We start from the raw sequence: 14773 nt of genomic DNA, 5'->3' as shown, positions 1-14773 counted from the left end.
TCACCAATAACTTGGTGAATAATATTTGTCCTGTAAATTGTTCTCTCATCAATGTATTTCACTCCCTACCTCCATCAAAAAGCCTTGATGAGAAAAGATACATAAAATGCTCTCTGGATTCATCTGAAAAAAAAAAAAACATCAAGGAAAGAATGTGATTAAGGGTATCTGATAAATATTCCTTCAAGTGCTCTTCACTAGCCCATTGTATAACTCAGGTAATTGGACACCCACTGTTCCCTCTGCCACCTTCTTGGAGTCAAGAGAAAACATTCATCTTAAGAAAATTCAGGTCAAAGGGTTTTGGGCAGATGCTATGAGGGCCCATCTGTCAGCAGTAGGGATTGTCATACTAAATAAGAGAGGAAGGGAGTATATTAATTGGACTTGGTATTTTTCTTTTGCATTTGATTTTTTTAATGTCCTTATTCCAAATTGGAAGATTTATGTTGGTCCCCTGCCTGGAAATAGACACATGCTTCAAAGCAGTTTAATAGAAAAATGTCATTATGGAGACTTAAAGGAAGCCTAAGCTTGTCTATTATCTGTACTTTCCAAACATTGAAGCTCTCTGTTCCCCACTGTGAAGAGGATGAGGGTCAGGTTGAATATACATGTGCTGACATCACCTAGTTGTCTGCCCCTTACCCTCACCTCAATCTATGGGCCCAGGTCCTTCTCCCTTCTTGCCTATGTGCTACCCTGATATGCATAGCTTCAGGGACATGCATAAAATGAAAGGAGAGAGATGCTTCCTGTAGGTGGGTTCTCAGTTCCTCTTTGGACACTGTAGTGCATCCATGATCACATTAATGTAGATACACCTGCCACACCTCACCACTGGTGTAGACTGCAGCCTACCTGCATCTCCTGTTCTCATGGCATTCTTTTTCACATATCTCTGTAAATATTCCAAAGAAGATACACTCAACTTGATAAAAGCCTTCCTCTAGTTTTTTTTTGTTTGTTTGTATTGTTTTATTTAGTATTTCATTTTTTCCCAGTTACATGTACAAACAATTTTTGACATTTGTTTTTAAAACTTTTAGTTCCGAATTCTCTCCCTTCCTCCATCCCCCCCTCCATTGAGAAGGTAAGCAATTTGATATAGGTTATACATGCATTGTCATGCAAAACATTTCCATAATAGTCATGTTGTGAAAGAAAACACAGACAAAAAATCAAGAAAAATAAAGAAAATTTACAAAAGTATGCTTCAATCTGTATTCAGATACCATCAGTTCTTTGTCTGGGGATTTTTCATCATAAGTCTTTCAGAGTTGTCTTGGATCATTGTATTGCTGAGAATAGCTAAGTCATTCACAGCTGATCATCACACAACATTGCTGTTGCTTTGTACACAGTACATTTCACTTTGCATTCATCTGGTTATTTTTAATACATTGTAGTTACTAGGCTGTCCTTCTATTGTCCCTCACTCTCATGACATGACAAGTCCACTGTCGTATGGACTTGATAATATCTTTTATGCCCCAATATTGTCAATATGCTGATATGTCAACATGCCTGCTGATGTCCAACATGTTTCTTTCCATTATCCTTTGGGTTCCCTGATTTTTTTGAGATGATGATGTACTTTGATTCACAGCTATTTGGTATCATTGGGAGAATGTCAGTGTCAAAATAAATGGGCTTTTGTGATAGCAATCTACTTGGGTTCTCCCACTAATTGTACCAAATATATTTATGCTCAAACAAAAGAGGGGATATATAGGAGAGAAAATACTTCTCTTACCAGTGCAATCAGAGGGCATATACTTCTTCCACGCAGAAGAGTAGAGATGAGTTGGTTAGGTCAAACAGTTCTTTGTTCCTGTTCTCATTCACTTTTCCCAAGTTTATCCACCCCCTTCTCTTTCTCTTCCTGAATGCTCTCTTTTCTCTGAGTTTTTATCTCTTGTTGTTCTCCCTGTCTGTATAATCACTTCTCAGTCTCCTTTTCAGACCTTCACCCATATCATTCATCTAACTATAGTTGTGTCACAAATGCTCAGTCTTGGGCCCTCTTTTCTTGTCTGTTTCCTCTTTCTCTTGGTGACCTTCTCAGCTTCCACAGGTTCCATGATCCTTTCCATGCAGATTACTCCCATATCAAGATATCCAGTTTTAGTCTCTTCAGCTCCATCATCAACTGCCTTCTGACATCTTGAACTGGATGTCCCATAAGCATCTGAAATTCAGCATGTCCAAAACAGATCTCAATTTTCCACGTTCCCCAACTTACACTTCTGTAACTTCCTTATCTTGGTCAAGGGCGACATCTCTCAGATGTGCAACCTTGAGGTCATCTTCAATTCCTCACTCTTTCTTACCCCACAAATCTAATCAGGTACCAAGTCTTGTCAGTTTTATCTCCCCATTCCTCATATCCATCCACTACCTTACTTTAGATTTTCATTGCGTCTCCCTTGAGGTGTTGTAATATCCTCCTAATTGGTCTCCCTCCCTCGAGTCTCTCTTCTTTCTGACCCATCCTCCATATAGCTGCCAAAGTGATTTTCCCCAAAGCACAGGTCTGATTATGTCATTCCCATTTTCAGCAAACATCAGTGACCACCTATTGCCGCTAAGAGAAAGTACCAACCCCTCTGTTTAGCATATGAAGCCCTTTACACCCTAGTTCTAATGTGACTTTCAAGTTTTATTATGTACCATGCCCCTTCATTCACTCTATGGTCCAGCCAAAATAGTCTTCTTGATTTTCCTTACCCAGTACACCCATCTCACATTTTCATGTAAATATAGGAGATGGTGCTTGAGCTAACCTTTGAAATGAGGGATTCTAGCAGGAAGAGCTAAGTGTCCCCCCCCAAATAGTCCCCTAACATGCTAAGTTGTAGATGAGTTACGAATTTGCATGGGTGGAGGAATTTCCTTACACCATTGAATTCATAGACCTGTACTTCCCTACTAGATTTATTAAGCAGTGACTTGTTCATTAATTCATTCATCTATCATTCATTCATCATTTTCTATATGTAAATATAGTTGTAGGTAGTAAGGGAGATACAAACATAAATAAGGCATGAATCATGCCCTCATGGAGTTTACAATTTAGTGGGGAAGGGGAGAGAGAAAGACAAGTACACAAATAACTAGAATATATTAGAACTTGGTAAGTGCATAAAAGAAATCTGAAGCAAGGAATGAAGAAGAAGAGATAATTTCTGATGAGAGAATCAGAGAAAGCTTCTTGGAGAAGACAGTAAGCAGCAATGACAGAACTGGGCTTCTTGGATCCTGGGGGACAATTTTGCTAAGTGTACAGTGGTGGTTAGGACCAAAAAATGCTTTCAGAAGAAAGAATGGAGTGTGGATGGGTAGGGGGGTGAAAGATCAGATTCTGCAAAATCTATGGAGATAAAGAAGCAGTGGTTTAATCCATTCATTTGTTTATTACATATATACAAACATATACATATATGTAAATATGTGTGTGTGTGTGTGTGTGTGTGTGTGTGTGTGTGTGTGTGTGTAGCTAGATGGCACAGTAGATAGACTGTTGATACTGGAGTCAGGAAGACCTGAATTCAAATCCAGCCTCAGACACCTACTAGCTGTGTGACCCTGGATAAGTAACTTAACTCTATTTGCCTCTGTTTCTCATCTGTAAAATGAGTCAGAGAAGGAAATGGCAAACCACTCCATCATCTTTGCCAAGAATATATATGTGTGGATGAGCGGTGTATGGGAAAGAGAAAGAGAGAGAGAGAGAGAGAGAGAGAGAAATGAAAGAAAGGAAGGAAGAAAGAAAGAAAGGGGCTATGCTTATATACCATTTTAGAATCTAAGGTAGAATATATGTCTAATGCAGAGCAGGGGATAGTTAAAAATGAAATTGATGTGGGACATGGAGTTAGATAGTACAGAGCCTTCATCTTGGGCAGAGCTCAGTTAACTTTTTAAAGGGTTTTCCCATCCATTAAGTCCTCTGATCCTTTTAACATGGTGAATCCATTATTATCAGATGAGGATCTATTTAGACTGAGGAAAGATTTGGTCTGTGAGGCCTAAAGACCTCCCCACACATAGCCCAAGGCTGCTGTAGAATCTAGTTGTGCTTCGGTGTTTAAGCCCTCGACAGAGAGCTTTTCAGTCCTACCTATTTGCGGCAAGGAGTAGTGTGGGGAGGGAAAGCTATGATTCCAATTCCAGTATAAGACTCAGGCCACTCTCCAAAGGTGGGAGCAGAAGAAGCCAGAAATACATGTTAAGTGACAAATGATGCTAAGTCATCCAGAGATCCATGAGAGGGAAAATTTATACTCAGTATTGATCAGCAGTTTTAAGAAAACCAATGAAAAGTGGAACCAGTTGAGTATAGTAATAATAGCTTGTTGTGCAGTCATTTTAGTCATATTCAGCTCTTCATGGCCCTATTGGGAGTTTCTTGGCAAAAATACTGGAGTGGTTTGCCATTTCTTTTTCCAGCTCATTTTACAGATGAAGAAACTGAGGCAAACAGGGTTAAGTGACTTGCCCAGGGTCACACAGCTAGCATCTGAGGCCAGATTTGAACTCAGGGAGAGGAGTTTTCATGAAGCCTGATACTATCTACTGTGCCACCCAGCTGTTCCAATAGTGTGTGTATTACATAGACATATGTGTATGTGTATATAGTCATATTTATGTATGCATATATGCACATGTGTGTATATGTGCAAATATGTGTGTGTGTGCGTGTGTGTGTGTGTGGCACTGTGCATGGAACTATTATTTGGTCCTCACAACAGGCCTATGGGAGAGGGGGAGGTATAATAAGTGTTGCTGTTATCCCCATTTCACAAATGAGGAAACTGAGGTCCAGAGAAGTTGTGACTTGCTCAAGGCCACACAATTATTAATTGAGCCAAGGCTTAAACCTGAGTCTTTTCACTGATGGTGCAGGGGAAAGGACAGCGGATCAAAAATGAAGGACGTGAGTTCACATCTCATATACTCCCTGTGTAGTTTCAGGCAATTCAGTTCATCTCTTTGGGCTTTGTTGTCTTCCATTGCAAATTGAGGGGGTTGTATTGCATGGTCTCAGAGGTACTTTCCAGCTCAAAACCTGCGCTCTTATGACTCCAAATTGAATGTTTTTTTCTGTTACAACATACTGTCCCTACCACATACCATGGATTTTAACTGTTCATTGAAATGACTAAAATTGGTTTGACTAAAAGATCTTAGAACGGCAGCAAGATAGAGGAACAGAGCACTGGATTTGGCTTTAGGAGATATGCATGCATGTGCTGGTTCTGTTGCTTACCACAGTAGGGCCTCAGGCAAATCACTGGATCTCTCTGGCCTCAATTTCTTAATCTGTAAAACAAGGGGTGGGTGGGGGGTTGTACCATGTGATCTCTAATGTTCCTTCCAGCTCTAAATCCATTTTTTTCTATGACCCCTGTCTGCAGATTATTCTAATTTAAGCTCCTTTCATGTAATAGAAGTTCTGGGGTTGTTAGAAGGGCAAGTTTAAGTTACAGCCCCATCAAAGGTGTACCAGAGCTAGCTCTACCTAGCCTTGTGAGAGCCAGTTGTTAAATTTTCGGTGTAAGCATTTACATCTTGAAAATCAACAGACCACGAATCAGAGCTTGGTTTATTGTTTTCTTGGTTTCTAGACTTAAGAAAGTGATAGAGAAATGCAAATAATGCAGATTAAACTTAAGACTTAAATTAGTTTTAATGAACATTTTAAATTAAATTAATTAAACTTAAAAGTGTTTCATGCATACATTTTTCCACCAGCTGTTAAATACTTACTGGGACCTCCCTGCCTATGCCACAGTGGAAAGCTGTCAGTTCACCTCCATAGTAAAGGTCCCAAGGTCTACACCCTTTCACTCTCCCCTTGAAAAATGTTCTTGAAATAATCTTCGATACTTGGAAATGTGTGTGGGGCATTCTGTTGCTTATTGCCCCAATACACAAGGGATTTTGGAAGCTTCAAGCTGAGGTGATAACAATGGAAATACTACTAGAATTTGGAGTCAATTCCACTTACCACCTGTGTGACCTTGGACAAATCGTATTATCTCTGGGCTTCATTTACTCAGCTGTAAAGCATTGGGGGGGGGGGGTCACCCTTGTTGCTCTCCAAGGTCCTTTCCAGGTCTAATGCCATGATCCCTCCTTGAAGCTCATATTTTATAGGATTTAGGGCTGGAAGATCATCTTGTATAGTCCCTCAGATTTACAGATAAGGAAACTGAGGACTGTGCTTTAGGTCATGCAAGTAGCTGAGGATCAAACCCAGGTCTTCTGACCCCCAAATCCAGTCCTATTTTTATTTATGCATTTCAGTACTGTGACAACTATCTATCAGTGCCCATGTAATTTCCAAATGCTCCTAAGTCATGCAGACCCTTAGTAGGGGCCATTCATACCTGGTGTTTGTCAATGGCTTCAAGGACACAATGGAAAATAAAAGCAGTTCTGAATGATAGGGAATGACTCACAGAGAGTGACATTATTAGCTGTCAGGGTTTTAGAGCAGGGGAAGAAGGACATCATGGAATCTGTCTGGCCTCATCAAAGATGGTAGCTGTCTACACTTTTGGTTGGTCTGCTCAATTAAAAAATAGCAAACATGCCTCCTCCCTTCCAACTCCCTTTGTTCAGTGCAGCCCAGGCTGAGCAAGAAAAGACCCTACAAACCATCACCAGCATCCTAGTGACTGCTTTGAGCTTTCCGGATGTGACTCAGCTTCCAGGGACCCTCCTCCCTCCACCTCCCTGGGCTTACACAGTCAAGCAGAGGGTTCCTAAACAGAGCTGGGAATAGGGCTTTGAGATCAACCATTCTCTGCTGTTTGAGTCAGCCCTCTAGGTAAAATGGCAAAGAAATGTGGCAAGGAGATCAGCCCTCTCTCTACCAGGAGATATTTTTACCTATTTGTCTTGCTATATTTTTCCCCTTTGAGAAAACTCACTCATCTCTTCTGTTAAATGTGCTATTTTGGGTTCCTCGGTACTTTTGTTGCTAAGTGAAAGATTTGGAACCAGGGGCTTGCACAGTGTGCTGAGGCAGTCTCTGAAGTGTGCCGTTAAGTAATTGAGATATTACTTTAAGTTAGTATCACAGAAGTTAATCACCTGATGCATCGTTCATGAAGGTGACTTTACAACCCAATGGAGATATTACAGGAGAATTACTGGCACCCAGATTGCTTAGTTGCCAGAGATTCTCAATGAAAAAGACATGGTAGTAAAATGGAATGAGCCTTGAGATAGGAACTGGGAGAACTAGTTATGATCCCACCTCAGCTGCTAACTAGCTGCCAGACCCTGGGCAAGTCTGTTCACCCTTTTGCCTCAGTTTAATGAAGGGTTATACTGGTTTTCTGTGCTTCCATAGAACCAGTTGGGTAATTTTTGAGAGTGAAACTGTGCTGGCTAGAAATACGCAGCCTTTGTGGAGTCTCACCAACAATAGGTTGTGGGGGCTAGTGGGCAGCGCCTCTTGGAGTTATCAGAACTTTGAGGCTGCCTAGAGGATGGAAGACCATAACCATGAGATCAGAAGACTCTGAAATGAGAGTCTCATCCCCTTCCCTGCCCCCAGGAGAAGGTAAGCTTCTTGAACATAGAGATGATCTGTTTTGTTTCTGAGTCCCTGCACCTAGCACCTTCTTGTTCAATCATTTCAGTCATGTCTGACTCTCCACCACCCCATTTAGGGTCTTGTTGGCAAAGATACCGGAATGGCTTCTCATTTCTTTTTTCAGCTCACTTTACAGATGAGGAAACTGAGGCAAACAGGCTTAAGTGACTTGCCCAGAGATTTGAACTCAAGTCTTCCTGATTCCTGGCCCAGTGCTCTATCCATTGCACATCTAGCTGCCCCTTGCACTTTAGCACATGGTACACACTTAATAAGTGCTTGAATTGGATTGAATGTAATACAGAAATTTAAGACATTAAAACATTTTATAGATTTGTAGGATTGTAGAGTTAGAGATGGGATAAACCTTAGAAATAGTGTAGTCTATCCCCTTCTCATTTTGTAGATGAGAGAATCAATACCCAGGGAGACTAAGTGACCTGCCCAAGGTCACTCAGATGTAAGTGACAGAACCAGGATTCTGTGACTAATGAACTTTCACTCGCATAGGAGAGGCATGAGGTCCAGAAATATTAATGACTTCCTCAAGGTCACACAGTAAGAAGGACCTGAGCCAGAGATAGAATTCCAGGATTCTGAACTCCCAGTTCTGTGGTTATTTTTATTTTTGAAGTGATCAGGGTTAAGTGACTTGCCCAGGATCAACAGCTAGTAAGTGTTTGAGGCTGGATTTGAACTCAGGTCCTCCTGATTCCAGAGGGTAATGTGAAGAAGGAGAAAGAGGGAGAGGGCTGTTTCTCCTCTAATCTTATTAACAGGATTATTTCCTGCCATCTGCATCCTTGTCTCATGTGGGATGCTTTATGAGCCTCTGGCTAGACACCAGGTCACTAGATCACCATCCTTACCATTTATAGGATTGTAGATGTAGAGGCAGCAGAGACTTCAGAGACCAGCTGAATCACCTCATTTTACAGACGGGGAGACTGAAGCCCAGGGAGGCTTAGTAAATGCCAAATATCACTCAGTAAGTAATCATCAGAGTCAGGATTTGAACCCAAGGCATTTGAAATCAGAGTCAATGCTCTTTCCACTTATATCCTGCAACCTTCTTGGTCTACTGTCTCCAGTGTGAAAATAGAAGTGTGGATTCCCTCGGCTGGCATCGAGATTCTCAGCTTTAGGAAATGAGGAAATCCAAGTTGGCGCTGCCTCTCCTGGTGACTGACTGTTGGCCCGGGGGCCAACTGGACAAATCACCCTGTGTCTGGAAGTAAGAATATTCAAGGGAGCCCAGCTGAGGCAGAATGGGTGCAAAAGCAAGGGGGCTGAATGTGCCGTGGGGTTGGAGCTTGATTGTGGCAAAGTTGTCTTCAACAATTTCCAAGCTGCACGCGGACACCACCCTGTAGCACAGAAACATCAAAGCCTTCTTCCAGGGCCTCCACACCAGATAAAAACCTCTAAATCCTTCTGAGCTAGAGCCTAGAAGAAACCCTTGTAAGTAGAAAGGGAAAATGAAGAAAGTACTTGCAAAGCACTGATTTGTGATCGAACTTCATCCTTTCTCCTCCCTAATCCATCTACCACAGCCCTGGCAGAGTAATCTTCCCAAGGGGTAACGATCTCCAAGGCTCTAGAGCCTTCAGGAGCTCCCTATTACCAACAAAATTAACCAGAAATTCTGTACCCTGGTGTTCAAAGCCCTTTACATTTAGGATCCAATCTTATTTTATATTACTCCTCTTAATTCATACTATGGTCTAGTGGATTTGCCATAGTTCCCTCATCATATATTTCTCTTTCTTTCTTATGTTTTTGCACAAGTCATTTTTTTTTCCCGAGGCAGTCAGGGCTAAGTGACTTACCCAGGTTCACACAGCTAGTAAGTGTCTGAAGGCAGATTTGAACTCAGGTCCTCCTGACTCCATTGCACCACCTAGCTGCCCATGCACAAGCTATTCTTAAGGGCTGGAATAGATGCCCTCTCCCTTCCCCTTCCCATCTTGCCCCATTTTGAACGCCTTCTTCTTCCAAGCCTAGCTCAGCTTGCACCTACACCATGATCTCCCATAAGCTACATCTGATTCCTGCTTCCTTGATTCTCTCTTTGACCATTCTTAGTTTATTTTCTACACGTCTCGGCCTTCCTCCTAGAGTATGCCAGGCAGTGTACTATTTATCATCTTTTATGCCCACTGCCTGGCACAAGGTCCTTGCATGTAGTCACTTAACAAGTGTTTATTGAAGGAAGGAAACTGGAATTTATGAAGAGCCTACTGTGTGCCAGGCACTGTGCTAAGCACTGTACAAATATCTCATCTGCTTTTCACAACAACTCTGGGAGGTAGGTAATATTATGATTCGTATTTTACAGTTGAGGAAACTGAGTAAGACAGATGCTAAGTGATTGCCCAAGATCACCCAGCCAGTAAGGATCTGGTCCAGCGGCAGGGAACCTGAGGGCTTGAGGCCACAAGTAGCTCTCTAGGTCCTCAAGTGTGGTCCTTTGACCGAATTCAAACTCCATAGAACAAACCCCTTAATAAAAGGTTTTGTTCTGTAAAACTTGAATTCAGTCAAAAGGCTACGCCCAAGGACCTAGAAGGTCACAGGTCTTTCAGGCCCAGCGCTCTATCCACTATCTATCCACTTAGATGACTCCAATACTCACTATAGGAAGAGGATGAATCTAATTTCTACTTAGTAATTCCCTCACAGTATATAACCAAATTTAGTTCATGCTTTTTAATTGACCGTGTGCTCTAGAGCATCCTATCCAGGGAGAGAAAAGGAAGCACAGGGGAGGAGAAAGTGAGGAAGGAAAGTGACCTGGTCTGAGAGGGAAATCTGTCTTTCTTGTCTTTACCCTGGGATGGCGGCAGCCAAAGGTGAGTCAGAGACCAGTGACAGAACGGAACCCCAGCTGAGGGTGCCTTCTGTTGGGGGACCGTCCTAGGGACTCAGGGCACTGTCTCATCACCGAGACCTTTATTGTTAAATAGAACGATGGAAGCAGAGAACCGAAGTGCTGAGAACTCATGTCCTGTATTAGGAGAACTTACAAGAGGAGAGACAATGATAGATAGACCAGAAGTCCAGGCACTGTAGGAGAAACATCAGACTCAGCAGCTGACAACCTTGGTTACGTCCTAGAATCATAGATCTAGAACTGACTGTAGTGGCCATTCAGGCCAACCCTCGGATTTAATCGATTGGGAAACTGAGGCCCACATAACTTATCCAAGGTCATTGAAGTAGTAAGTGGGGATATAAACCCAGGCCTTTTGGCTCCGGGCTAGTAAAAAGGAAGGGAACACTTGTTTATTAAGCAACTACTACGTGCCAAGCACTTCACAAATACGGCCTTATTTGATCCTTACAACAACAGTGGGAGATAGGTGCTATCGTTCTTTCCATTTTACAGATGGGTAAACTGAGGCTGACAGGCTAAATGACTTGCCCAAAGTCCCATAGCTGGTAAGTGTCTCTACCCTATTGCCTCCTGCTAGAGCCACCTACTGCCTCCCTCTTGTACCGAGCTGCTTCCAAGTCATTCCATCCCCATGAACCTCAGCTTCCCCATCTTGAAATGCATCCCCTACCTCACAGGCTTGTTGAGAGGTTCAAATCAGGCAGTCAGTCAGCACGTATCATTAAGCACATATATTCCAGGCACTGTGCTAAATGATGGAGATACAGACACAAAAATGAAGCAGTCCTTTCTCTCAAGGACTTCATGTCTGTAAATCACTTTGCAGCCATAAAGAATTCAAGGCTCTATTATGATTGCTTCTTTGTGGTGGACATTCCCTCCACCAATTCAAATCGCAACCCTTATTCCCGAAGAGGTTTTTGAATAACTGTGTCCGGAGAAAATATGTGAGCTGGCAGTGAACTCTCTGGCAATGAGCCTTTCCAGTCTGAGCCAGGATGGTCCTCGGACAGCAGATGTACTGATCGTTGCTGGGCTGGGACCTGAGGCCCTTCTCGTTCAGTGGGGCCTGACAGAGCTTGCCCTTTGCTTCCCTAGCCTCAGAGAACTCAAGGTCGTGTTCCTGCTGCAGGGAGGCATCCGAGGAGATTTTCAATGGAAGTTTACCACCTTGTAAAGCTCTATAAATATGTAATTCTATCTGGAGCTACATCAATACAGGCTGTTATTCTTGATGGTGGTAGCTAAGGGGCAAGGGAAGGCTCTTTTTATTTGTTCTGATCTTGACTTGGAGGATTCTGCAATAAGAGGCGCTGGGGGGAGGGGTCACCTTTCTGACGAGAGGTGACCTTGGTCACATTCAAGGTCAGCCTCCTGCCTGAGCCCGGCTGTTTGCAGCTGCACCCTGGCAGCCTGTATTCACCCTCACCTGACTGTTTTGGCCCCCATCAGAAGTACTGGATGTTGAAGGTTCCATGGGCCGGAGGAGGACTGACGAAAAGTGACCACAGAAGCCCACAGCTTCCTGACTGTCCTGCCACCTGGTGCTGCTTGGCCCATGCTCTAGCTCTAATTGGAAGTGTTCTGACCTGCCAGCTCCCCAAAGGGTAAAACCTAACGAGGTTCCTTCACATCCCAGTGACCAGGCCTATTAAAAGGAAAAAAAAAACCAACAAAAACCTCTAGCTCCAGTCACTCAGCATCACCGCGTGCAGACCTGCTGGAATCCTGCATGAGTTTTTTGAGTTGCGGCATAATGAATAGTAAATCATGTCTAATGCATTGCAATCTGTCCTGCCTGAATCACGCTGCAGATGAAGTGTCTGGAAGGTAGTTCTGCAGCCCTGGATATCCTGGTGATTGCTATTTCCGGAGGGATCCTGACCTGATCTTCCAGTTCTGGTGGAAAGATAGAGGCTTGAGCCTTGGGGAAAGGTTGGGGTTCGTGTCTCTTTCCTGATGAGCCTGCTTCAAGGCCCTACTCAGGGGTCAGGAGCATCTCCAGCTTCCTTAGCTGTTGTTCCTCCACGGGCAGGGGCTCTGCCGTATTCTTCCCCAAGTCACTGGGCAGTTGCTTCTGGGTCCTGAGATTAGGAGCTGGTCTTGCTGAGCAGAGAGAGAACTTCTTTGGAGACTGAGGGGACTGGGAGGATGTGGTTTTTTTTCCTGATACTCCTAATATTGACCCAAGGGCAGGATCTCCCCCCATCGAGGCACTGACTTCTGGCAGTCCTGGTTAGAGGCCTGGGGCTTAAGCATGGAAGAAACTTGGATGGAGACAAAGGAGAAAGGGAGGGGAGAGGTAAAAGATGAAGGTGAAGAAATACATGGGGAAGAGCGGGAGTAATAGGCCATATGTGATAACTCTGCACTTTGTTCGGTCGTGTCCGACTCTTCGTGACCCCATTGGAACTTTCTTGGCAAAGACACTGGAGTGGTTTTGCTATTTCCTTCTCCAGCTCATCTTACAGATGAGGAAACTGAGGCAAACAGGCTTAAGTGACCTGCCCAGGGTCACACAGATAGTAAATGAGTTTGGATTTGAACTCAGAAAGATATAAAACAGGATAATAGGATTTGGGTGTGGGAAAGGTGGCAGCTAGGTGGCTGGATAGAGGCTACCTTGGGCCTGAAGTCAGAAGGACCTGAATTTATATCTAGCTGCTGGCACTTACTTGCTGTGTAGCCCTGGGCAAGGCACTTTGTCATCCTCAGTTTCCTTATCTGTACAATGGGACGATAATGGCACCTACCTCCTGGGATTGTTACGAAGACCAAATGAGATAATTATTTGTAAAGTGTTTTGCAGGCCTTAAAGCACTATGCTAGTCATGATTTCTTCTCAAAATGTGGCCTAGGGACCTGGGGGTCTCTAAGACCCTTTCAGGGGTTTTTCAAGGTCAAAACTATTTTCATAATAATAGTATGGCATTTTAATTTCCTAATATGGTAAATATTGAAGGACATTACCTTGGGTGTGCTGGAGGTTGTAAGAGCCAATTGTTAAATTTTCAGTCTGAGCATTTATATCTTGGAAATCAGAAAACACTACAAATCAGGGCTTGATTTATTGTTTTGTTGATTGTCTGGGTTAAAAAAAGTGATGGGGAAAATGTTAATTATTTAGATTAAACTTAGAAACACATTGTGCCTACATTCCCCCCCCCCCCAAGAGCTGCTTGTTAAATATTTACCAGCACATCCTATATAAACAAATATAACCTATATAAATAAAAGCTCTTTGATTGTCTTCAAATTTTTTTTTAATGTAAAGGAATCATGAAACAAAAATGTTTGAGGTGTGCTGATCTAGTCCAACCCCTTTCATTTTACAGTAGAGAAAACCATGGCCCAGAAGTGATTGCCCTGGGGTCACCCAGAATCCCAGTTGGGAGGGACCTCAGAGGTCAGCAAGGCCAAGCCATAACTGACCATGAGTCCACTATGCAATGTACTTGACAAATAGTTTTCCAGACTTTGTTTGAAGACATTTAGTAAGAGAGAATCTACTAAACTGGGTAATTAGAGGCAAGGTCTGGATTTGAACCCAGGTGTTTTGACTCCAGGCCCAAAGCTTTTATGTTTGTTTTACCATGTCATACTAGGGGGTTAGGGCAGCTAGGTGGTGCAGTGGATAGCGACAGGCTTAGCATCAGGAGGACTCATCTTCCTGAGTTCAAATCCTGCCTCAAACACTAGCTGTGTGACCCAGGGCAAGTCACTTAACCCTTTTTTGCCTCAGTTTCCTCATCTGTAAGATGAGAGAGAGAAGGAAACAGTAAACTACTAAGAAACTTGCTAAGAAAACTCCAAATGGGGTCATGAAGATCAGACCTGACTGAACAACAAGAACTAGGAAGTTGGTTGATGGCTTACTATGAATCCCTGGGCTCTAGTCTGAGCTTTACTTATACTTATACTGCTGGAAATCTGAAAGTTATAATCTCAGTTCCAGCAGCCAGAGTACCATAATGCCATTCCTGGGGTGATTTGGATCTGGTTGTCAGTCATTGTCCCGTACTTCTGGATGTGTCTGAATGTGCCTTTTTCTGCTTGGCTCTGGCTCTTAAGGAAGAAGTTATGAAGTACAGTTGTAGAGAAATCACTCATCTATGTCTCCTTTAAAGGGAATTATGGGGTCTTTTCCACAAAAAGGAATCATCCCTGGGAAATGCAAATCCAAGGACCCTTTCCTGTTCTTGGATGTTGCTAAAGATTCCAAAGATCCCTTGAATTTGAGTGGAATAGAAAAGAGTAGAATCTTG

Source organism: Trichosurus vulpecula, chromosome 7, assembly GCF_011100635.1.
Source record: "Trichosurus vulpecula isolate mTriVul1 chromosome 7, mTriVul1.pri, whole genome shotgun sequence".
NCBI lineage: Eukaryota > Metazoa > Chordata > Mammalia > Diprotodontia > Phalangeridae > Trichosurus > Trichosurus vulpecula.
Note: the sequence above shows the minus strand (reverse complement) of the source record.